Genomic DNA, 26,177 nt, shown 5'->3' on the forward strand with positions numbered 1-26,177 from the left:
AAAGTACCCAGAAGTACGTTACTCAACGTCATACAAAATGATGTCGCGAGAATGACGCGGTGTGACCTCGCGCACATTAAACAAACAGAATAGCGTTTGCGGAATAGTTTTGTTGTTTATTGCATCTTTTAAGTGCAAAATTACAGTAAAGAAGGGTTCCAGCGCTCAATATTGGGTGCGAGCAGAAGCCTAGTTACGCTTTTTGGCCCTTCCCAATGTTTTCCCAAGACATAGTTTCAAAAAACAGCTCTGGGTGGAAATTTGTTTTTGGCTAGGCGTAATCTTGCACATATACTTACCATAACACCCTTGAACTGCTTTTAGTGTAAAGCACACAAACATTTTACTGACTAAATAAAAGCATCTTCGACGTCTTCTCGAACTCTAAATTAAATGTACTGTGCCGAAAAAAAGCAGTACACATCAACTGTCCTCCGTGCTATGCTCGATGTCAGCCTCGCTATATACGCTTGATACGTTGCCAGGAACGAGTGAATCGCGGACATATTTACTGGACCTCTCATTTGTAGGCAACTCCCTTATAGGTTACGTAACGATAAGGAGGCTTCAAAAATATATGGTGTAATTTTTCTGTTCCAGTTCTTCAACCAGTGGTATAAGAAACGTGAGCCATATCATTCATTACACACGATAATTCGCTGCCCTTCGTCTCTGTGAAAAACGATGACCTGCGTAGCTGGCTGCAAACAAAGTTCACGAAAGAATCACTATTCCAAACTCATTTGGGATGATAGAATCCTTCCAGTGGGTAATTTCAGTTTTTTAGATACCTTGTTAACATTGAGATGTAAAGAGCGTTAACCAAAAAGCTAGCTTTGCCGGACGCTTCAATTTTGTTCGACATGACTCTTGTCAATGTGACCGGCTTTTGACGCTTCGATTCCTCTTCGCGATCACAAAACTCGGGATTTGCGCGTCGTTGGCGATGCCGTTCTCGGGCGAGCTCCTGCAGCCGATCGCGCCGTGCGGACTGCATGACGCGAAAGGATCTGCGCCTCCTGCCCCAGCGCCAGCTTGGATTGGTCCTCTAATCAACCTACCTTCCTCTAGTTCACTCCTATTCCTGATCGAATCTCCGAATTGACACACCGTACTCCAGTTGAAAAGGACAGTGCCGGTATCATTACACCCTCCCACATTCCCCTCACGACTCCATAATTGTTGTATCCCCATAGTACACTCTGCTTCATGATAGAGGCGTTTCTTTTGCCTTTCATTCTTTAGTGCTCCTCATGTGTTTTTAGATAGGCCTGACCTTCGTTTATCTATATGCTCAGATATTTGTATTTCATTACCCACGGTATTGTTGCTGTTGAATGAATGCCGATTCGTTACGAGCGTCCTCATCCCTGTACGTGTGTGGCAGCACCTCTCGTTGGGTTCGGGAACATGTCCCTGCGTGACACCAGCGGACAGACGACACGGCTTCCCTTAAAGAAGCTCTCCGGTTAAATTTTACCAGGCTCTCTTTTGTTATTCCCTAGACAAATCAATGGGGAATGCCTCAGTGGCGAGGGATTTAGCTACACTCACGCAGTGACTCCCAACGCGGGGCCCGCATGTTTACGCGTTGCCGCATTTGCGCGAGTGTACTTTCTCTCTGCGCAATTTCCTCGCCACTTTCGACAGAATTTTTACTGCGTACATTCTTTGCCGACTACCCCCACAGCCGCGCAACGCACTGCGTTTCAACAAAATGCAGCTTTGCCACAAGTAACAACGTAACTGTTATAATAGCGTAATTGCAGATAATTGATCGAACATCGTTTAGACAAACCAGAAAATTTGAGTTAAAGAACTCACCTTCTATACAAGCGGCAGGAGAACGCTACGCATTCTTAGACGACTATCTGAATTTGTGCACACTTTCCTTTCTCCCATGCATGACCTTTTAAACAAAGCTTTCTAGCTCCACCAGCCAACGGTTCTTTCGTGGCGTGTGGGACAACTCCCAACGCATCGGTAGTGGCGGCGGGGGGAGGGAGGGCGGACGGAGGGTTTCACTCACGGAGCACACTACAGATGGCGCGGCGAATTTGCCCTGCGTTCCCCACGCGGAAATGCCTTCTCGCTGGCGGCGACGTCGGTGGTACGGCTTTCTAGCCTGCTTTAGCGACGGTTGTTTTAGGCTTCTTTTGGCGCAGCTTCGCATTTATTGCGCGCTGCCTTCACACGGCTTGATTGACTTGTTGTACAGCACCTCCAGTGTAACCCGAAGCCGACGGAATTAAGTGATCGTACGCAAACATACGTCAGGGATTGGTTTGCAGGGCGGAAAAACAAAATGTACAGTCCCCATACAGACATTTGGCCGCTAGAGAAACGCTACCTTTTGCGCACTGCTGGCCCCGAATGGGACTCCGTTTTCAAAATTTGTGATTGCCAATTCGGTTGTGCTTTAAGAGCTATTACAAAACGCGAAAGTAGCAAACGGTGCTGATAAATAGCGATATAAAAGTTCCCTCAGCTTTGTCGCAATTTTGGAACTTACTTAACTAACTAGTTTAAATCAGTATAAATGGGAATCACTAAGCTCACATGACGAATTGTTTCGGAGTCTGTGCTTGCGTCTCACGGAGATGTGGGCCCGCGCTAGCACATCAGGTTGGCGTCGTTCCGCTCTCTCAGCCTTAGAAAGACGCTCCTCTCCGTTTTCTTTTTCCTGACTCACGGCCCGGCTCAGCGGCGGCGTCCACCGCTCTAGCCCGGCCGTGGCTGATGCTGCTGCTCCGTTCGGGATGCCGCCCCCACGAATCTCTCGTTTCACTCTTTGTAGAGCCACGTATGTGAATTCAACTGACGTCGCATGGGTAATTGTTGTGGGTGTCGTTTAAAGCTTTGGTTTTAACCACTTTCACAGCGTGGATTGGAGGCATTTTTGTATATAGAACTAGTAAGTCCGCTCATCACACGAAATTTCTTTAGTGCTTTCCCGGTCAGGAAATGCTGACTAAAGTTTCATTCACGGACAAAAGGTGCAGCTCGGATGGCTCCTGTTAATGAGGAGGCTGCGCCGACCTACAGTCATGCTTGCTTTCTGGCTGTTTATCCGTCGTCAACACTCTTACATTCTTCCGCGGTTCGTTTTCACCGGTAAAAACGCTAGAAAAGTATGAATATTTTATGTGCGTAGCACTATAGGACCTCACAACGTCCGTCCGCATCCGTTCACATAGCATTTACAATCGCAAAAAATCACAAAGGCACCCGTAGGTTGCGAGCCAGTGTCTGGTAGTCCAGACAGAGTTAGTGTCAGTCGCCTTAGGACCTCCCAATGTTCGTCCGTTTCCATCCGTGCGCACACCACCATCAACCGAAACCCTTTGCGGAAACTACCTAAAAAGGTACAAGAAAACTCCAAAACACTCGAAACCCACCACAAACATAACCTAGCAAAGTGAAAACGCGCAAAAACAGCGGTGTAGGCAGGTTGTGATTAAGTTTTAATACACAGTGACTCCATCGAACAACGCTAGATGGCGCTACGCGTCAACACGAGATAGTGCCCCGGTGTACCGCGTATATAAGCGGGTTCCGGAAATCACACACCCTCTTCCCGCCGAATCAACCAATTATTTTAAACAAGCACTTGAGAAGCAATTTGAATACAAATACTTATATTTTGAGTTTATCGACGATATTATTTCCCGAAACAGTTCTGAAAAAAAAAAAAAAACAGCGGACGTTTTCACTGGTGTGGCTTAAGCTACGGCTCCCATACCGTCTAGCGGGAGGGTGCTGCAGAGTTTGTGGGAGACCATAACCGTTTGAGTCTTTTAAAGTCTACATTCCCGTTGGCGTCGAGGCTCTACCGGTGCTTGCCTGCCATCCGTCATTCATAGTTTGGCAGATTGAGATGGCGGTGGTGATTGCGCAGCGTGATGTTTTAAAAATATTCTGGAGATTTATTTTGACGCTATTTTCTGGTTGTAATTTCTAATGAGCACTCATTTGATGTTTTCTTCATGATCGACCCCTTCCATTAGTTTTTGACAGCCCAGTGCAGATTTTCCTCTTTAGGTGAAACAGTTCAGATGCGGACACAATTTCCAGTTGTAGAAGCGCTTTGGTATGGCCATGCAAATTGCGGTAACGGCTGGCTGCACAGCAAGAACATGTACAGTACGGGAATAACCTTTTGTAGCGGGCACGGGCGAGCGACCAGATATTGTCGCAATAGATAACAACGCGTATTGCCACGATTGAATGTTGCAACGGCGAAGCACATGGTAGAGGCACCTGATGGACAAAATGATAGCGCTCACAATACATTTTTTTTTGGCTACGCAGGGCATACTCTAGTAAGTACACTAGAGAGGAAAGTGACCCTGGGAATCCATGTCAACGTAGGAGGTTATGGCCGTATGGGAAGAGCGCAGCTGATGGCTTGGCGTGTCTGTCGGATTTTTAGGCGTCTTCGGTTTGTTTTCTTCACTATGCAGTGTAATGTTTATATATGAGGTAGCCACTCCTAAAAAAAGCACCGGAAAACTAGCTTCGCTTTTCTCGCTTCGCTGGGAAACCTAAACTTCCCCCTATTTGTTTATACTAAGACATATGCGTCATTATTCAAGTGGGGGACTAGTTGCGCCGAGAAATCATGACTACATACTTATGCAAGTACCAGCCCATAATATAAGCACGTTCGTTTGTTGTAAAGAGGGCACAATTCTCGGTTCTTTTTCACAGTCGCAGTGCAGATGTTACCAGCGCCCGGACATCTTGATGAGCGTGTGATATGCCGCTGCGAAAGTTCTAGCAGATGGCCTGTCGCTAAACGCGAACGAAAACACCGCGATGGCGAGGTGCTCGTTCTCATAGGTATGCGCATAATACCTTTCTGAAGTTTTCAAACAGCCTATTGTTCGAAGTGTTAGCAAGATAAGTTTGTAATGACTTTCTGCAAAAATTTTACATTGTTGTTAACTACCAGCTTGGTCTGCAGAGTGGTGGCGATAACCGCTCTGGCATAGACTCAGTGAAAAGACCACGCTTTCTTTTTTCTTTCGTTAGCTCTAAAACAGCGTGCTTTTTTATAAATATATAATAAATCGCTCTTCGCATGTTTGTGGCCTTGAGATTGAATTTGCGCCACTAAAACGTTTCAATCACAGCCAATGATGAAACTAAGGCAAGCACACACTATCATGGCCGCCTATGACGACCAAGGGGCGCTTGATGTATGCCGCATAGACGCTATCGCCAGGTTCCTCTTTGCTGTATATAGAAAGAAACTCTATGGCGCAGGGGAATGCCGCTCGCAGGGACCGTGAAGTTTCTTTTCCCGTGGCAGATGCTGCTAACTTAACCTAGGCCAAGCTCTTGTGACGTTATCTGGCCGCCCTAGAAAGCGAACGTTCCGCCTCCTGCCCTATTTTTGCCCCGTGCGGCTCGAGATTTTCTGTGCAGCACCAACCATAAAAACAAACTTCATTGGGCAGACGCAGCTGTAGTAGTATGTGATTTTATTCGGAAATAGGAAATGAAAGCGTTTCACCAAGGATATTATCTTGACCATATACGGGCACACCTGCATTCAACTTGGTGGGAGGAAGACGGGAAAAAGGTGGTACGAGAATAATTGTGAGCGAAAGGAAAGATTATAAATGGAAGTAGTTAAAAATAAGAGAAAAGAAGGAAAAGTAGATAAACGGCTCGAGGCGGGGCAGCTAGAGGCGTTCAGCAATTGCTGAAATCTCATACCCTTTCTTTCGACCCCACTACCTTACCATTGTTGCCTAGCCTACCGCCACGCCTCCTCCTTTTCACATCGCTGCACGTGAGTTCAGCTTCATGCGGGCGCTTGCTTCTGGCGGCCCTGTCTTCGTTTCCGGTTCCCGGTTTGGACATCCTTTAAAAGGATTTTGAGAGGCACGGCAGATTGGGGACGGCTAAAGCCGGAAAAAACATCTTCTATTGAGCCGTGCGTGCTCTCTCATTGCAAGCAGAACACAGCTGCCAATTAGCTCATTTTTCTTATTTCATATCACTTTATTTCCGAATCGACATGCAAGATACAAAAACGGCCTAGTCCCATAACCAAAGACTAGTACAGGGTCCAATGTTGAGATACAAGGCACTGTAACAGGATGCCGAACACAAGCTGCGAAAATATTGGGAACATTGAAAAGATTAGGGCAATATACAGTCATACACATTCAAACCCTTAAACATGGATAAGATAACCAAGATATGAATTCTCATACACAAAGAAAACAAAAGAGAACGAAGCATAAGAACTGCGCGATAAACGTTTGCTGAACGTAGTCACATGAGAAGGCGCGAGATTGTCTTTTTTGTTACTGTATCAGGAGGGTCGGCTAGTCACGGAGTTTCATTAAAAAAGCCAAGGAAATGTTTCTACATTTAAGGGGGAAAGTTATCAGCAGATTTTATGTCATTCAGGAAACTGTTCCACATTTTGAATCCGTTGAACTATAGTCTTTGTTCTCCATATACGGTATTGGGGCTAGGTAGGGGGAAGTTACTTGCAAAAGAATTTGACAGCATTTTGCTGTCGAAAAGGTATGATCCCTGTCCTGGTTTCTGAAATTTTGCGGTCCTTTAAGAATAAAGGTCAGTGTTTTGTGTACAAAAACTTCACACTTCGTTGTGATCTGCACAAACTCACTTGTTCGCAAATTCACTTGCCTTGAACCGTATCGTTTTTTTGGCTGTAAATGGTGATATTCGGAAAGTGTTGTGTGGCACTAAGTAGGTTTACTGTTTTTCACTCGCATCATAATTTCGGACACCAACTTGGTGGAGGAACAGTCACATGGGGTGTTGTCGGTCTTGGTGACGTGGGCCGTGGACCACAAGACAGTTCCTCATCGTCTAAGGACTTGCATTCTGCCATGTAGCTGCCAGGCATTATATGACCACAGTTGCTCTTGAAATTTTCGACGCATTCTTTCGGAATTCCTTTCCCTATGACACTTGCCTTGACCAATACTTCGCATTCTTTTTCTCCTGAAAAAGAAACATATTTGTAGGGTAAGAAATAATCCCGTTTATTATACACGCTGATGAAGTGCCTTTGTCATTCTGCCTGCAACAAGAACGACTGTTGGCGTGCAACGAGTTTACTTCTATCAAATTACATAATTTGTGACCACCACCTCTGTATTTTGAGGCCACCACTTGTGTATGAAACTTTGGAGAACGCAAAAAAGGAATATGTTTACGGGAATCCGAAATTTTTTAGCTACAAATTGACATTGTTCCCGAATCCTCGACTTCTTACAGGGATATTGTGGCTGCACATTTTGAGTGGGCGGCAAACGGGTTCTGGCTGCGTGATGTGGCTATAAGCTGTACAGAATTTGCATACAAACGGCTACCTAAATGCTTGATAACAACAGTTTCACTTGCATCCGCGCAAATAAACCTGGCGTTACATGTGGGATTTTTTTTGCGTTTTATATCAGCGTTGCTCCTGTGTGAAACGAAGACAAACATTTAAAGCAAAAGCTTCCTAAAGCGATTTTAAAAGGCCCAAAAGGTTCAAGCCTAAACTGATATTTTTTATAGTATTGAACTTGTACTTTTTTTTTATTTGCAAGCTTTGTGGACCAGATGGTGGTGCAGTTAAAAATGTAACACAAAATTACTGTGAGATGCTCGGAGACGAAGATTTCTTAGAGCGGCTTGATAAATGCTAGGGATTCAAGACCGCCCACACGAAAACCAGAGTTCGGTCCGTTCACTGTAATAAATCGTAGATGCCCAAAGGTTTTCTGCATAGATGCTTCTCTGTAACCCGTGTGCATGCGTTCCCAAGGCATGCGTTCCCTTTGGTAGGCCCCCATCAGAAACATGTCCCCGAACAACAAGCATCCCGGACAGGAAATCCGCATAGCGGGAGAGGGCGCGGCGATTGGCAAAGGGCCACGGGAGTGAGAGGAAATGGGTCTTGGTGCTGCATTCCGCAGGCAGGGGGAGATCGTGTAGCGAAGCAGCAGCAAACACGCGGTGGAGTGAAGAGAAAGTGCAGCATCGAACGCGACAGACCCGCGCGCCCCGCCGATCAAGTAGCACCTCCAGCCCTGGGAAATCTGGTTTTGCTTGGCTAGGTAATGTACTACCGTCTGAATAGTTCATCTCGCCAGCTTAGTTTTCGATTTTGCGCATCTTGGCCAAGAGAAGTGCTAATGCGACCGCCATAAGCATTCTCGTGAAAGATAACCCTTCCAGCGGTGCTTTTGCGGGATGAATTGGTAGCTCTCACACAAAGGTGCGAAACGACCTAACGCGAATAGTTCATCGTAGCATACCTGGGGCGACATAATCAAATCTGTGGCTGTTTTAGTCTATTGTACCTTCCGCAGTTCAAGATATATAAGATCTGTGAGGTGGGGCGAGTGCGACGAGAAATAGGGAGAAGCATACTTCATACAAAAGTTGCTTTGCACCAATCGTAAAATTTCACTCTTCAATCCTACTATTCATACTATTCAAACTTAAATCATACGATGGAAAGGGAAGATACGAAACTTGGAGAGAAGACAACGAAAACGAACTGACCGGCCGCGAGTGGAAAAGAGGAAGAAGACGTTGGTGCTGCACGAACCTCGCTCGGTGCTGACCGCTCCCCGCCTACGAATTCCCTGCGCATCGGCCGCCTCATCTTTAATAAAGCCCATCTCATCCCCTACGACCGCGTCAATTGGTGGAGGAGCCGCGTATCGACATCCGCCTGGAAACAACCGAAGACTTTTGACGGAGCAGGCGGATTGCTGGGCTACGCCACACAGACCGACATGCCGAACATCCGAGATACTGACGCCGCTGCACAATGAAGGGTGAGCATCTGGCCCCACCCGAGGGAACCACGCATGTTTTGGGGGGCTCCGGATGAGGACGTAGAAGATTGGCTGAAACGTTATGAAAGGGTCAGCAAGTACAACCACTGGGACCCGGCGTCACAGCTCGCCAACGTGTCCTTCTCTCTCGACAAAACTGTCCTTGTGTGGTTAGAAAACAACGAGGAAAAGCTGGCTACGTTGGATGACTTTGTTACCGACATTAAGAAGTCTTTCGGTGGTTCAGGCGCCAAAAAGAAAAAGGCTGAGCAAGCTCTCGCGCTACGAGCCCAGGTTCCTGGAGAAACCTGTAAAACGTACATCGAAGAAGTGCTCCAGCTGTGCCGCTTGGTTAACCGTAGCATGTCCGATGAGGACCAGGTGGGTCACCTGCTCAAGGAATTGCTGAGGACGCGTACCACTTTTTAATAACGAAGGAAGACCTTGCGTCTGAACAGGACGTGATTCGCCACTGCAAAGCGTTTGAGGCACTGAAATTGCGACGAATTGCTCCCAAGTTCGGTCGTCTAGCAAACGTCACCACCGTAGCGAGTGTGGACTTCAATTCGAACTTTCCGAAGATATCGCGTCACTGGTTCGCAGATTTATCAGAGAAGAGCTTGGCCAGCAAAGCGTCTGCCGCGACTCGCCCTGCCATCATTGTCCCGCTCCAGTGCGTCCCGTCTACCATCAGTGTCCATTGCAAGAGTCACCAGAAGAGCCCCGGATGCCCTGGTGTGAGGACAGTTAGAGGTGTCGGCCAACCAGTTTTCGGGATGAACGCCCTGGAGCCCGGGCTAATCGGTCCCCGTTTCGGAGGTTTGCATCGTCCAATAGTGACCCTCCGCGCCGACCACCCGATGACCACAGACGACCCCTCCAAGGATACGTTGCGCCCCGACCGCCTCCTGGTTGTTATACCTGCGACCTTCCCTGTCACATATCCCGATTTTGCCCCTATCGCCTACAACAGCCTCAAGGACACTTCGCGAGACCACCTACGGCAATGCGCAACAACCCGCCTTACCAAACGACTATACCGACTTCCACTTTCTACCGGTCCAGCCAGTCGAGCAATATGCGCCACAACTCGCCCGCGTCCGACCGCAGCTTCTCTCCTCCACGTACGCACCAAGCCCGATCACCCTCGCCGAGAGGAAGGCGAGGATCGCCGACGCTGGCGAGGATCGACGCTGGCGAGAAGGCGAGGATCGCGACCTCACCCCACGGGGGTGAGGTCGCGGGACGGTCGCTTTCACCAATGCCCCCACCTGTGATGATGTCAAAAAACAAAGTGATCGTTAGTGTAAATGGTGTAGAAACGTTAGCCTTAGTGGACATTGGTGCCGCAGTTTCGGTTTTCAGTCTTTCCTTCAAGAATCGTCTTGGACACAAAGTTATGTTTGCGTGTGATCGCAACGTTCATTTCCGCGGTGTCGGGGGCGCGCATCTGCGCGCTGTCGGCGTTTGTTCCGCGACAGTTACGCTTGGTGAAGATGGATTCCGGGCGGAGTTTATTGTGCTGGCGCAAGCTACCCATGACGTTATTTTGGGTATAGATTTCCTACGCGACAGCGCAGCTACGCTCGAGTGTGGTACTGGCGAAATTTCGTTCCTGGGTGAACTTCTACCTACACCAATTGATGATCCCAGCGAGACCAGCGCAGGTGGGCTTTCAGTTATTGAAAATACCTTGTTACCCGCTATGGCAGATTCGTTTATTCCGGTGAACTCTGCTCGTCTTCGCTCGAAAAGCTGCACTATTTTAAATGAAGGCGATGCGAACAACATGGTCAAGATAAATATTTTAGTACCCCGAGCTCTGGTCAAGGCCACAGACGGACGTAGTCATGTGTGGACGGTAAATGCATCCAGTGAGCCAGTAGTCTTTCCCTGTGGATTCAAGATTGCCAGTTGCGACGAACAAATCAGCGTAGCCATTCAAGCAGTGAATCACAACCCCGACCATACCACGACAGAAAAACCTGACTATACCGCCGCCTTTAAGCATGATCAAATACTCTCTTTCGTCCGTCGAACAGTGCAAACTACTGAAAACGCTCACTCCTTATGTTTCGACTTTTGATTTTGCCCAGGCCGATCATTCCTTTCCCGTTCCTGCCTCCCGGCTTCAGCATCGAATCAACACCGGTGATGCGACCCCTATACGCCAGAAGCTATATGAAGTGTCGCCTTCCGAACGGAAAATAATTAATGACCAGGCGCAAGAGATGCTAAACAAAGGGGCGATCCGCGAGTCCTCAAGCCCCTGGGCCGCACCCGCGATCTTGGTCAAGAAAAAAGATAACTCATGGCGATTTTGCGTCGACTATCGTCGTCTCAATGCTGTCGCTAAAAAGGACGTATCCTACCACGCATCAATGACACTATCGACTGCCTTCATTCCGCTTCATATTTCTCCTCTCTCGATCTCAGGTCAGGGTATTGGCAAATTGCGGTACACCCATCCGACTAGGAAAAAACAGCCTTCGTGACACCAGACAGCCTATTCGAATTCAACGTCATGCCTTTTGGGCTATGCATTTCGCCTGCGACGTTTGAAAGGTTTATGGACACAATTTTGCGCGGCCTTAAATGGGAGATATGTATGTGCTATTTGGACGACATCATAATCTATGACACGACGTTTAGCGAGCATAACGAACGCCTTGGAATTGTTCTCGACAGGATTCAAAAAGCAGGGTTGGTTCTGAATTCAAAGAAGCGTCATTTCGCAGAACGTCAAGGAATCGTGCTGGGGTTTCTCGTCGACAAGGACGGTATTCGGCCCGACCCGCAAAAGATATCAGCAGTTCGAGACTTCGTCACACCACGTTCGTTAAAAGACCTCAGAAGTTTTTTGGGCCTTGTTCCTATTTTCGACGTTTTATTAAGGATTTCGCCCAACTTTCTCACCTCGTGAAATGCCTGCTACAGAAAGACAACCCTTTTGTGTGGACGCCGGAATGTGAAGCCGCCTTTCAGCAAATAAAGTTTTTACTTACTTCAAGCCCAGTTCCACGCCACTTTAACCCAGCTGCCCCTACCGAACCTCACACCGACGCCAGTGGAGTCGGCGTTGGTGCTGTACTCGTCCACCTGAATAGCGGCGCGCAGCACGTCATCGCTTATGCCAGCCGAACATTACCGAAAGCCGAACGTAACTACACCGTTACTGAACTTGAATGTCTAGCTGTGATCTTCGCCGTTCAAAAGTTTTGTCCATACCTGTATGGGCGTCACTTCTCCATCGTCACGGACCACCACTCACTATGCTGTCTTGTTGGTCTGCGGGACCCATCCGGTCGGCTCGCTCGCTGGGCATTGCGCTTACAAGAGTACGATTTTTCTGTGTCGTACAAGAGCGGACGCCGACACACTGACGCGGACTGCTTGTCGCGCGTTCCGTCCCGGTGCCTCCGTGTGACGACGATCACTTTGATGACTGTCTGGCATCTCTGTCGACTGCAGTTCCTACCACCTCCAACTTGAAGGAGGAACAACTGAAGGATAGTTATTTAAAAGCCATGTTTGATGCAGCGCAGCTAGCGCAGCCATCGTGCCCGTTTGTCATGCGCGACGGCTTGTTGTTCAAGAACGACTATTCGGTGGATGGCGCCCGCTTCCTTTTGGTTATTCCAGCTAGCCTTCGCGCCGCCATTTTGCATGCTACGCACGACGACCCCACCGCGGGTTACCTTGGCTTTGTCGCACACTACATCGCTCAAACAGAATTTTTACTGGCCAGGAATGTGGCGACTTACGAAGCAATACGTTGCCGGCTGCCCGCAATGCCAGCGTCATAAACGCCCCGGGAGCCCTTCGCCGGGACCTCTGCATCCCGTCACTCCACCTACGTCACCATTCGAAAAAGTGGGAATCGATCTTCTTGGACCTCTACCGAAGTCTTCGACAGGTCGCTGGTGGATTATCGTGTCCGTCGATTACTTGACACGGTACGTGGAGACGGCCTCTCTCGTTGCAGCTACAGCTGAGGACGTCTCAGCCTTCCTTCTGCGTTCAGTTATCCTTCGTCATGGCGCTCCGCCCGTTATCATCAGTGACCGCAGGCGACAGTTTACGGCAGACGTTGTAGAAGAACTATTGAGACTTTGTGGCTGTCTCTCGCCACAGCACCGCATACCATCCGCGAACTAATGGGCTCCATTTTTCCTACTGTATGTCCGTGCTCCCCGTACATTTCTGTACAGCATCTTGCCCTTCTCACCACATCACCACCTTTCACTCACCCAAACTTTGTGTCGTGCTGAAGGAGCGCGCCGGCTCTCCCGTATTCCTACTCTGAGCTCGCAAGCTCGTACCAAGGCTCGCTATGATGACCGACATCCTCCCCTCGCTTTCACTCCGGGCGAACAAGTTTGGTTACGGACTCCGGTGCGCAAGAAAGGACTACACCAAAAGTTCCTCTCCACTTACTCCGGACCGTTCGTGGTGCTCTCCCGCTTCAACGATGTCAACTATGTCGTCGCCCAAGTGACGTCTAATGGTCGCCGCTCGAGCAGGACGCAGGTCGTGCATGTAGCTCGCCTGAAACGCTGTCACTTTCGCACCCCTTAACTCGCTCGGCGAGCTTCGTCTGCGCCGGGGGAAAATGTTGCGATAGAAAGGGAAGAAACGAAACTTGGAGAGAAGACAACGAAAACGAACTGACCGGCTGCGACTGGAAAAGAGGAAGAAGACGTTGGTGCTGCGCGCATCTCGCTCTAGAGAGAGAGAGAGAGAAATGACTTTATTGAACATTTGTCCGGCGGGAGGAGACGGGTCAGGCCACGCAGGGCTTCGCCGTCCCCCCTGTCTATATGGTTAGGCAGACCTCGAAGCACTGGGGCCTGGACCACAGCCTGGGCTACTAGAAGGGTCCCCGTCTCTCTTCCCTCCGCCACCCCGAGGGGCGGCAGAAAGAAGAAGGTGCGGGTCCCCCTTTCGCCTCTGCTGCGCCAGAGCAGCCTCGAGCCGCTGGACTGCTAGAATGCGAGCGGCAACTGCATCTCGCTCTATGCTGACCGCTCCCCGCCTACGAATTTGCTGCGCACCGGCCGCCTCATGTTTAATAAAGCCCATCTCATCCCCTACGACCGTGTAAATATACACTACAGGGTAAAATGCCAATGCCAGCCGCCGAATGGCGGATTCAACTTCTCCCCCACCACCCCACCGGCCCCCGGCGAGGCGGGCATGCCTGGAGGATACCCAATTTTCAAACTAGGCTTGACCAGCTGTGATCTTGGGTTGATATGAACTGCATTTTGAAATAAAAATAAAAATAATATTCGAGAGTGTATAAATTATTGGTACGGTAGTTTATGTATTTTATGTGTCAACCTTATACCGAGGTTTAGAAGAATTTTTTTTATTATGTGAAGACATTTGTAAACTGTGCACACGGTTAAGTTTAACCGAGCGAGCGGTTCGGCCGCGAAGCGTTGTTTTCCCTTGCGAGTCGGCGATGGCTCGCGGCTGGAGAAGGGCGGCTGTACTGCGTTTAATTTAGTTCTGGTACGCTACGACCAGGGAAGCGAATGCGTCGTAGAACGCAAGGTAAGTATTCACGGTTGTTTGTAATTCCCACTCAGAAGTATAACATCTCGCCTTACCCTGTTTGCAATCGAAACGCTGGCAAAATTGTGAAAAGGCGCTACGTACACGCTAACAGCTCATCGTTTACTTTGGTGCCTAAAAAAGGGAAATCGGCCAACTCGAAGATATGCGCCACCACTGTTTTACGCTAGCACGTAGAAGTTTATTGACCGGATGGCTCATCTAGTTTTTTCTTTTACCATTCATGCATTGTTTCATGTCCTCTTGCAGAGTGAAGCCGTTTCTGTGAGGGAAGGTTAGGTTTATTTCAAGGAAATTTAAAATTTTAAAAAGGAAATATTTAGAGAAGCAAATTTTATTTAAAGGAAAGGTTATTTAAAGGAAATTTCAAGCTGGTCAGCAAGAGCTGGTCAGTTGTTGCTGACTGCATGTTCAAATTTCTTAAAGAATTTACTTACAAAGGTAGAAGGCAGTGTTTGTGTTAACGTTGCGTATTCTCAGATAAAAATTAGTAATCAGGGCGTGCTGCAAGGTCGTATTTCAGGTCCTTTAATGTTTACTATTTATATTAATGACCTCGCTGACTCTAATAATGCCTCACACTGTGCTCTATATGCTAACTAAACCACATTATCACAGGCTGATAAATGCTTGTCTGTCCTTACGTCCAACCTAAATATTGTGTTGACCAAAGTAACTAAATGGTACCTCAACAACCACCATATAATCAATGCATAAAAAACTAAATTCATGATTTTTAGACCAACCCAGAAGCGCGTATGTGTTACCACCATTTCACTATGTTGAAGCTTAATAACCACACCTGGTAGTGTACTTTTTCTTGGAGTGTTCATCGACTCTCATCTGAAATTTCTGATAACCCTAAAAATAAGAACGGTTTTGGCGTTCGAGCAGTCAGAAAATCACGGCAAATTTTTGTTCCTTCCAGGTCCTTCTCTATCTCTATCTCCCTCTATTTTTCTTTCGTGCATAGTCATATCACATATGGTATTGTTGCATGGGGTAACGCTTATGATTGTCATGTAGGACAGTTTCAAGATATTGAAAATCAGGCTAAGCGTAACATCACTAACTGCTCATTACATGCTAACGCTCGTGTTTTTTTTGGACAGAATAGTGTCTTATGGGTAAAAAATTATTATTTTATAACATATCAAGTTTTTTGTTTCAACTGTGTGTTAACAATACAAGTACCAATTTACTGAAATACACTTGTTACAAAATAACAACTCCACTGGGCCGGCAGCTGAAGGAAATTACTCACTACCAATAGTCCGCCTTAACTACGTTCAAATGACATCCGTTTTTCAGCCATTTTGTTTTGAACAATCTCTCTTTATTTTTTCTTTATTTGACCACAAAGCAGTGCGCGCTCATACAAAGGAAATTACAAACAGAAATGTCAACAACGCAATGTGGTGTGGAAATTGAGGCAGAAATAAAATCATTTCGGCAGAAATAAAATAATCATCATTGTATTCCTTCAAACGCTTGCTTAAAAATTTTTGTTGCATAGCTGAATGCACTATTCTTATAATCTGCATTTCTATGTCACCATTTGTTGCATTGTTTATTACATTTATTTCATTTATATTATGCATTCATTATTGATGACATACTGCCGGTCCAGTTTAGGCAGAAGCCGAAGGGGCACTACCACACATACAACACACGAAATAAGCAGCCCAAAAATGTAGCCGCACATATGGCAAACAAAATATCAAACATGGAAAGAATAATGCATAAAAACAATTCTTTAAACAAATCAAGGAACCGCTAGTTAAAGAAAAAGAACTATACATAGAAACAAGAATTCGTAAAAACAGTTCACTACACAAATCAAGTAACTGCTAGTAAAAAAAATGACTAAATTACATCTATGCTATGAGTAGACTGTAGTGATGGCAAAGGCACGCTGTTCCAATCCGTTATCGTACAGGGAAAGGAGGAGTTTTTAAAAAGAGTAGTTCTGGCATTATAAGTTGTTAAACGATTTTTCATGGCGATGTCTGGTATGTCCGGCAACGAAAGATTGTAGGAATGGCTCAAGATCCAAAAAAAGCTGCCTCTTATACAGCTTACAAAGAAACTAAAGGCTGAGAATTTTTCTCCGCTTTTCAAGGGATTGAATGTCAAGTTCCGTCATTAAATTTGTGGGCGAGTCGCTGTTTCGATATTTAGAAGTTACCAAACGTATTGCGTTCCGCTGGATCCTTTCCAATGCCTGAATATTGAGTTTAGTGTTAGGGTCCCAAACTGTGCATGCATATTCAAGTTTAGATGTGATGATATAAAAATATGCTAGATATTTAGTATCTGGCGGAGCACCCTTTAACTTGTGCTAGAGAAGGCAAAGCTTACGAAATGCTTATGCACATATGTTTGACGCACGCTTATTCCAAAAGAGAGTATTTGATAGTATGGCCACAAGATGTTCATATTCATATACTTCAATTAAAGGACGGGATGGAAGAGTATACGTGAAGGACAGGCTCTTACGTTTGTCGGTTATCGTCATGAACAGAGCTCTGTCGGCGTATAGCTTCATATCCCACTTATCACACCATGACTGAATATTGTAACGAAGCCAAGGACGACGCAGTTGTCATCAAAAAAACAAGTTTATTGGAGTGAACTTGTGCTCCCCGAACAACTCAAAGAACACACAGGCGGCAAAGCAGCAATCAACAAAGTAACCTGCGAAGGCCAGCGTCGACGATTCGAATGCCGCGGCGTCGGCTCTGCAGGCTTCTATCTTTTGGCGCGAGTGTTTCTGGAACCGTCGATTTACATCCAGAACAATGTAGATCGAACAACGTTAGTCTGGGCTAGTGACCTTACGGTGAAACAGTCTGCTGATTTGAATGAGATAGCCCGTGCGGCCTAAAAATAAAGAATGGAAGACGCGCTTCGCTGGGGAAGCAGATAATAGAACCGGGCGTGCCTGGGCAGTGAAGACAAGCAATAAATAAACAAACCCATACATAGTTCTCGGAATTAGCCCCCCCCCCCCTTTAAGAGTGCATCAACCCCATGCTGAAATTCAAGACAGTCCGAATAAACAAGAAAAAAAGTCCGTCATCTTTCATAGTAAGGTTTCAAGCGGACCACACGGGCGACTTCGGGCCGCGTGCGTCGTCGTGATGTTCCGGATTCACCATCGGGGATCACTTTGTAGGTTTGTGGGCCGACATGTTGTAGAATCTGACAGGGTCCGAAATACTGTCGCAGAAGCTTCTCACTGAGTCCGCGTCGTCGGATGGGTGTCCAAACCCAAACGCAATCCCCTGGGTGGTACTCGCCGTCTCGTCATCGGAGGTTGTAGCGCCCGGTATTGGCCAGCTGCTGGTCCGTCGTGCGACCTCGAGTGAGCTGGCGGGCCTCCTCCGCACGCTGAATGTATCCTTGGACGTCGAGGTTATTAACGTCGTCGTCTTCTACATGCGGAAACATCTTCAAGCATCGCAGTCGGCCGTCTTCCCTAGACAAACTCGAACGGCGTCATCTGCGTAGTTTCCTGGATAGGTGTGTTGTACGCAAAGGTGACATACGGGAGCACTTCGTCCCAAGTCTTATGTTCAACGTCGACGTAGGTTGATAGCATATCTATCCGCGATTGTCGTGTTCACACGTTCTATTATTCCGTTCGTTTGGGGGTGGTACGCCGTCGTTCTTCGGTGATTCGTGTTGCTGTAGCGTAATATTTCTTGCATCAGCTCCACAGCAAAGGCCGTTCCGCGGTCCGTAATTCGGACTTCCGGGGCTCCATGTCGCAGAGCAACTTGGCTTATGAAGAACTTTGCGACTTCTTGTGCAGTCCCCTTCGGAAGAGCAGCGGTGTCTGCGTAGCGCGTCATGTAGTCTGTCGCAATGACAATCCACTTGTTCTGGGACCGGGATGTAGAGAACGGGCCCAGAAGGTCCATTCCAATCTGTCGGAAGGGCCTCACTGAGACGGCGATCGGCTGCAGAATTCCGACTGGTCTCGTCTGTGGCGTTTTCTGTCGCTGGCAGTCACAGCAGCTCCGGACGCAGTCGGTGACGTTGGATGCAAGGCGGTGCCAGTAGTACTTCGCCTTGACTTTCCCAATTCTGTGGGCTGTGCCGAAATGTCCGGAAGACGAGTCATCGTGGCACGCTTCTAAAATATTGTCTCGAAGGTCTGCGGCGATGACAAGAAGATAATTCGTTCTCTTTCCGGGGCTGAAATTCTTTTTCACGTGCACGGAGTTTTTCAGGCTGAATGCTGGTAGGTTGCGTTTGAAGGTCGTAGGCACGGCGATGTTGCATACTTCGAGGTAGTCGATTATGACGCGCAAGTCGGGGTCGCCATGCTGCTGGGCAGCTAGGTCCCTCTCCGTCCCGACTCCGAAGAACGCGCTGTCTTCATCAGAGTCTTGTGGTGGTGGGTCGACGGGAGCGCTCGACAGGCAGTCGGCGTCAGAGTGCTTCCTGCCGTATTTATAGATGATTGTAACGTCGAACTCTTGCAGCCGCAAGCTCCACCGCATAAGACGGCCAGAGGGGTCCTTCAAATTGGCGAGCCAACAGAGCGCATGGTGGTCTGTAACAACCTTGAATAGTCTACCATACACGAATGGGCGAAATTTTTAAATCGCCCAGATAATAGCGAGGCACTCTTTATAAGAAGCTGAGTAGTTTTCCTCCTTCGACAGACCACGGCTAGCAAACGCGATTCCATTTTTGCAACCGCTTTGTTTTTGGACGAAGGCGGCACCCAAGCGTATATCGCTGGCGTCCGTGTGCATTTCCGTTTTGGGCGTCTTCGTAGCACGGGGGGGGGAGGCTTTGGAGGCGTTTTTACAGCTCGCAGAATGCTTTTTCTTGTAGTTTTCCCAGCTAAAAGAGGTTCTATTTTTCGTCAAGCGTGTGCGTCGCTCTGCAATGTGTGCTAAGTTTGCGACGAAGCGCCTGTAGTATGCGCACAGTCCGAGAAATCTTTGCACGCCCTTCTTGTCTTTTGGCCTTGGAAAGTTCGCAATGGCTGAAGTTTTTGGAGGGTCAGGTAGGACTCCCTCGGCTTGACGACGTGGCCCAAAAACGTGAGCTCCTCGTACGAGAAACGACATTTTTAAGTCGTCACCGTAAACCCCTACGTACGAAGGGCCTCGAGTACAGACTCCAACCTTGCAAAGTGTTTGCCCGGGCACAACATCGTCGAGGTATACAAGGCAGGCGTGCAACTTCGGGCCAGCTGGCACAGTTTCCATGACTCTTTGAAACGTTGCTGGCGCCGTGCACACCCCAAACAGCATCACCTTGAACTCGTATAGGCCGTCCGGGGTTATAAATGCGGTCTTCTCTCGGTCTGTCTCGTCCACATCGATTTGCCAATAGCCGCTCTTCAGATACTTCGATGAGAAGTACTTCGCATGACAGAGGTGGTGAAGGGCTTCGTCGACTCGTGGCAGAGGATACACGTCCTTTTTGGCGATTTTGTTTAGTCGCCGGTAGTCAACGCAGAACCTTAATGTGCCGTCTCTTTTCTTCACCAGCACGACCCGACCAGCGCCATCCAGGGGCTTTTCCATGGCTGTATAATGTCGCCGGTGAGCATGTCGTCGACTTGAGTCCGGATGGCTTCCCGCCCGTGTGAAGAGACGCGGTACGGTGACTGTCTGGTATGTCGAGCTCCTTCTTCGGTTATTATTTGATGCTTCGCTAGGGGTGTCTGACGTAGTTTTGCAGTTCGACGAAAAACACTCCCTGTAGCGACGCAGCAAAAGCCATTTATTTGTAACGTCCTGCTTGCGGTAATGCCGGATTCACGTCAAAGTTATTCGGAAGCTTGAAGGTATCTTCAGGTTCGCGTTCAATATCGGCAACCGCCGTCACGTCACTTGCTTCTTGCATTTCTTCGAGGTACGCAGTTTAGGAGCCCTTGTTTAAATTCTGGTACTTGTCGGTGAAATTAGCGACCAAAACGTGGAATTGGCGTTGCTTAAATCGTGCAATACTTCTTGCGATAAAGACACTGCGGTCGAGACGCAACCTTTGGTCACTCTCTACAAGAGCGTCGACGTCAGGAGCAGCATCTTCACAATAGACGGTAATCATCAAGCTTGCGCGGGGTGGCACGGTGACATGATCATCGGCTATCGTTACGGCAGCAGTGTTCGGGGTTCAGTTCCGGTTTCATGGAGTGATCGGAGGAAAAGTTACCGACTTTTTGTGTAGGTCAATAATTGCACCGTTGTCTGTCAAAAAGTCCATTCAAAGAATTACGTCGCCGGAGCAGTTAGGCAAAATGACGAACGCCGCAGGGTACGTTGTGCCGTATATGGTGACGCGCGATGTGCACGTTCCACATGGTGTCACGAGGTGGCCTCCTGCTGTGCGTATGTGCGGTGGCCTCCTGCTGTGCGTATGTGCGGACCATCCCACCTGGTCGTAACTTTCTTCAGCTTAGACGTGAATGATCTGCTCATTACTGAGTAGTCGGCTCCCGTGCCTCTGAGGGCGACTACATCAAAGCCGTCGATGGACAGCTGAAGGTCGGACGCCGCCTTCCTCGAGTTCCGGGTGCGTCGCGGAGTCGTATCTCTGGTTGTACCTGTTGACGATCGGCCACTATGCGTCGTCGTCTTAGTCGTATTCGCAGCAGCAGGTATGGCCATGTCGGGTACGCTTCGCGCCGTTTTGCTGTCGTCGTGTTCGGGAGTCACGTCAGGGTTATACCGGTCGTCGGGCTGGCGGCATGGTCTTGAGCGAGTCGCTGCGTCGTTGTACGGTTTTAATTTTTCAGCGGTCGTGCAACTTTACCTCCAGAAGTTGCTGCTTTTTGTTTCCCCCGCGTGGGCTGTGGGACCTTCCACGTGAGAATTCAGCAGTGCTACGGCGGTTCGGTGACTAGTACGGGTAGGGCGACTGTGAACCGTTAAAGCGGGCTGGTCCTCTGTTGGTGTTGAAGAGGTATTCTTCGATCTCAGTAGGGGGCTGGCCGGGTCGGCGGCGGAAGGCATTGGCGGAGAACTCTTGCAAGCCGAGCCTCTTGTAGGGACAGCGACGATAGATGTGGTTGGCCTCTCCGCAGTGGTAGCACAGCGGAAGATTAACGCGGGTTCGCCATACGTCCGCCTTCCTCGGCGTCTAGTTTTGGGCTTCAGGGGGTCGGCGGGCGATAGTGGAAGGCGGTACGGCGGGGATTCTTGACGACGGGTTCGAGCAGGTCGGGTTCGACGAACAGCCGCGGAGCAGGTCATCGCTTGTGGTTCGCGGGGTGCTTCCAACGGCGTAGATGTCCCCAGTGCGAGTCGGACTTCTCGGATCACGTCGGTCAGGGAGGCGACTTGGGGTTGTGGCGTGGTTGGGAAAAGCTTCCTCACTTCTTCGCTAACGATGGCGCGGATAGTTTCCCGTAAGTCTTCCGTTGCGAATCCAGGGCCGCTGACGGGGTTCAGCAAAAACGCGTTGACTGGTAGATCGTATTGCCTCGAACGCAAGTCGATGGTTCTCTCGATCATCGAAGCCTCGGTCACGAACTCAGCAACGGTTTTGGGAGGAGTTGCGAATGAGTCCAGCGAAGAGCTTTTGTTCAACTCCCTGCATCAGAAAGCGCACCTTCTTATCTTCTGCCATTTCAGGGTCAGCTGGTCGGAACAGCATCTTCATCTTCTCAACGAACACTACAAAACCTTCGTTATGGTGTTGTATTGGCGTCTGAAACAACAGCTCAGCTCGTTCTTACCGCATACAGTCGTGAATGTTTTCAAAAATTCCGCTTTCAACATGCTCCATGATGTTAGCGAGCTTTTCAAACCAGGCTTGGGCCGAGTCTCCGAAGTATATAAACGCTTGCCTCAGGGTTTGTTCACCATCCCATCGGTTGAAACATCGGACGCACTCCAGCTTATCCAGCCACTCTTTCGGGTGTTCACTAGGGGATTCTCGGAATGATGGGGGCTCCCGAGATTGCTGCAGAACGACAGGAGAATTGGCTTGGTTGACCATGGTGCTGGTTTCGACGTCTCCCTTTTTCAATTTATAGGGTAGTAGACCGAGGTCGGGTGGTAAACCTTGGAGGCGGCGGCTGGCTCTTGTTGGCCAGGCTTGGTGGCTTCCAGAGATTGCAGGAAGCATAAAGGGTGCGTACCCAGCACCTCCTCCAGATGTCAGGAAGCCACAGGCGACGCAGTTGTCTTCAAGGAAAACAATTTTATTGGAGCGACTTTGTGCTCTCCTAACAACTCAAAGAATAAACAGGCAGCAAAGCAGCAATCAACAAAGTGACGTGCGAAGGCGGGCGTCGACGATTGGAATGCCGCGGCGTCTGCTCTGCAGGAGGATTTTATCTTTCGGCGCGAGTGTTCCTGCAACCACCGATTTACATCCACAACATTGTAGATCAAAGAAGATTAGTTTGGGCTGGTGACGTTAGGGCGAAAGAGTCTGCTTATCTGAATGAGATAGCCCGAGCGGCATAAAAATAAAAAATGGTTGACGCTCTTCGCTGGGGACACAGATAACAGACCCGGGCGTGGTCAGGCCGCGAAAGGAAATAATAAATGAACAAACCCATACATGGTTCGCGGTATATTACGAAGGTTACAATTAGGTTGCTCTTGACCTTCTTTGCAAGTAATTTCACTAAGCAACACATAATCATCGGCAAACTTTTTAATTCGAACTTTGTCTGCTACTACGGCAGCAATATCATTTATGTAAACTAAAAACAAAAGAGGCCCCAACACACCACCCTGAAGAACACCAGAAGTTACTGGTGGTCGAGTAGAAGTTATCAAATCAATACTAACAAACTGAGTACGTTTAGTTAAATCTGAAAAAACCCAGCTTATCATAAATTCAAGAATATCAATTGTCTCTAGCTTGTGAATTAGTTTGCCATGATTACCAAGATAACATGCTATCCAGAAGTCTAAAGAAATTGCGTCCACCTGGCCTGCTTTATCAAGAACAGTTGCGAAGCTGTGGATAACTGTAGTTAGTTGCGTCACGGTAGAGAGGCCTTTCCGGAAACCATGCGGACAGGGGTGAAGTAAACCGTTGATGTTCAGGAAATTGGTGATGTAAGTAGCTATAATATGGTCAAGTAGTTTACAGCAGGACGAAGTTATCAAGACGGAACGATAGTTAGGTACTAGTGCAATATCACCTTTTTGAACAGAGGCAAAACACACGCCGTAAGCCAGTCTGAAGGTAGTGTAGCCGGAGCAACGGATGCAAGCAAAATAACAAGATATTGTTAGATCATTTAAGCATATCGGTGCAAAACAATATTTGGTACGCCGTCAGGCCCAGCCGAGGATTTAGTTTTTAAGTGAAGAAGCATAGAAAGGACGCCATGCGGAGATATAAAATCAGATTCCGGGGCGAAGACCGCGCCGTAATCGGGCGGTGCACAGAATTCGGTACATCGGAAAAGACACTCTGAAAACAGTCATTGAAATCATCAGCGATGTGTTTTTACCAGTCAAAAGCATGTCACCACGCTTTATTTGGTTGATCACTTTCTTTTGCTCCCTTAGGAAGCCCCAAAAGGTTCGTGGGGCTTTACGAACAAAATTAGGGAGAGCTTTTTGGAAATAACAACGTTTTGCCTGTTTCAGGGTTTCGTTTAGGGCAGTTTGGGCCTCCTGTATGGCTTCCAGGGGGGCACGCGTCTCGTCATTCATTTTACCTTCCTTTTAAGGTGTATGACGTCACGTGTAAGCCACAGTGTTAATTGGATAGTTTTTGTGTACTTAGTTCGGAATAAAGTTACGAAAGCAATACGCACATATTTCCTTGAATCGGTTTCATAATTTTGTGACGGTGGTACTATTGAAATCGCTAAGGCATACGTCGAGGTAATCGAGCACACGTTCGTCCCTTGCAAGCGAGAAATCCTTTACACACATCTTTCTAGAAACGGAAAAAGGACGCATAACACACAGATCGCAATAAAAACGCCATTTTGTGGTCAGACGATCCAGAAATAACAGATGCAGCATAATGTTCAATTGAGCGGCTAATAAAAATTAGATCAAGCACGGACGATGACGTAACATCAATTCGTGTTGGATCAGTGACAATCTGTACCATGCCACGACAAAACATAACGTCGTATAAATGCTGGGCAGGTCAACCACACGCAGGATGGGGATTATTCCAGTTAACCCTACGGAGATAATTATCATCAACTATAATGATCTTACTGTTCCAGTTAAACGTGTTAATATGATCATGACTGTCACTCAAAAATTTAGCCGGAGAGTCCGGTGCTCAATACACTGCACAAAGTAACAAAGACCACTCCCAGCAGGAAAGCTTCAAAGCGATGCTTTCGTGATCGTCGATCTGACGGACAAGCTCAGTTGGTATTGTGGCGGCGCCCCAGCAGCTTGCGTCGTCTGCTGCCGCAAACGGGCACGCTCCAGGAACGATGACGCTGGGGCTGAGCCACGAGTGGCGAGTGCTGACCAGGCGTTTGCGGTGCGCGCTGGGCACGAGCGTGGAATAAAGCGGGGACCCCAGTTTGGGTCCACGGCGCTGTAGCGTGCAGACGTGTGTCTTCTCATCTCTCTGTCGCCGTCGCGACATTGGTGACCCGGACGTTGCAGCGGAGCCACGTACTCAGAATGGACCCTCCCCGCGACGCCAGCGGTCCTTCTGTGTCCTCCGCTGCCTCTTCACCTGGCATCTCCGCCGTCGCTTGCCGTTTGCCCCCCTTCAGCGCTAAGCACCCCGACGTGTGGTTCCTTCAGGCCGAGGCAAGCTTCCGAGTGAGTCACATCACGTCGCAAGAGACCCGCTTCAACCATCTACAACAGTCACTGCCTATTGAGATCGCGGTTGAGGTTCGTGACATCCTTGCCAACCCGCCTACCACGAACCCTTACGACACATTGAAGGCTGCCATCTTGAGCCGCACGAGCCCTTCGGAACGGCAGCGTTTCCAGGGGCTGCTTTCTGCAGAGGAGTTGGGTGACCGTCGACCTTCGCAGCTCCTTCACGAGCTGCAAACCCTGCTCGGCGACGCACCTTCTGCCACGGACTCCCGTTTGTTGAAGGAACTTTTCCTGCGACGGCTCCCCTCTTCTGTGCAGATGATCCTCGCGACTGCTTCTGACCTTCCCTTATCCGCGTTGGCCGCGCATGCTGACAAGATAATGGAAGTCGCCACGTTGCATCCGCCTTTGTCCACGGTGGCATCCGCTCAATCTTCCGACCATACCACCGTGGCGGCGCCTGCTACTCCTTTGCCCTCACCGCTATCCGACGACCTCGCCGCTCTCCGAGAGCGCATTCAAAACTTGGAGGAGCTTGTCGCCTCTGCTGGTTACAGCTCGCCGCCGCCTCGCAACCCTCGAGCTCGCCGGTTTTTCCCTTCTCGCCGTACCCCGTCTCCGCAAGTATTTCGCCAGGAAGGCACAACGCGCCAGCCACCTCAACACCCTGATTCATTGTGCTGGTACCATCGCCGCTTCGGTGCAGCGGCGCAACGTTGCACCCGTCCTTGCGGCTGGCCGGGAAACGGGACGAGGGATCGTTAACGGCGGCGACCGATTCCCAAGCCAGCGATAGTCGCCTTTTCTACATCACAGATGCAACCAGTGGTCAGCGTTTCCTAGTTGACACTGGTGCTGAAGTGAGTGTGCTCCCCGCTAATTCCTGTGACCGCACTCAAGCACCACTGTGCCATCTCCAAGCTATTAACAAGTCCAGCATTCCCGTGTACCGAAAAAAATCCCTGATGGTAAACATCGGCCTACGCCGTGCGTTCCGCTGGATTTTCCTCGTGGCCAACGTGAG

General features: G+C 48.7%; 1 long non-coding RNA gene across 1 annotated transcript in view; it reads right to left on the reverse strand.

The window, feature by feature from the left end:
• Positions 1–6,154: 6,154 nt before the first annotated feature.
• The window catches only part of LOC144177995 (uncharacterized), a 48,918-nt gene continuing 28,895 nt past the window's right edge, over positions 6,155–26,177 (reverse strand). Inside the window, exon 5 of the long non-coding RNA XR_013323909.1 lies at positions 6,155–6,993. This is a non-coding gene — a long non-coding RNA (uncharacterized LOC144177995). The remainder of the gene's footprint in view (positions 6,994–26,177) is intronic.

Source organism: Haemaphysalis longicornis, unplaced genomic scaffold, assembly GCF_048455015.1.
Source record: "Haemaphysalis longicornis isolate Haplotype H1 unplaced genomic scaffold, Haemaphysalis longicornis Haplotype H1 scaffold_37, whole genome shotgun sequence".
Taxonomy (NCBI): domain Eukaryota; kingdom Metazoa; phylum Arthropoda; class Arachnida; order Ixodida; family Ixodidae; genus Haemaphysalis; species Haemaphysalis longicornis.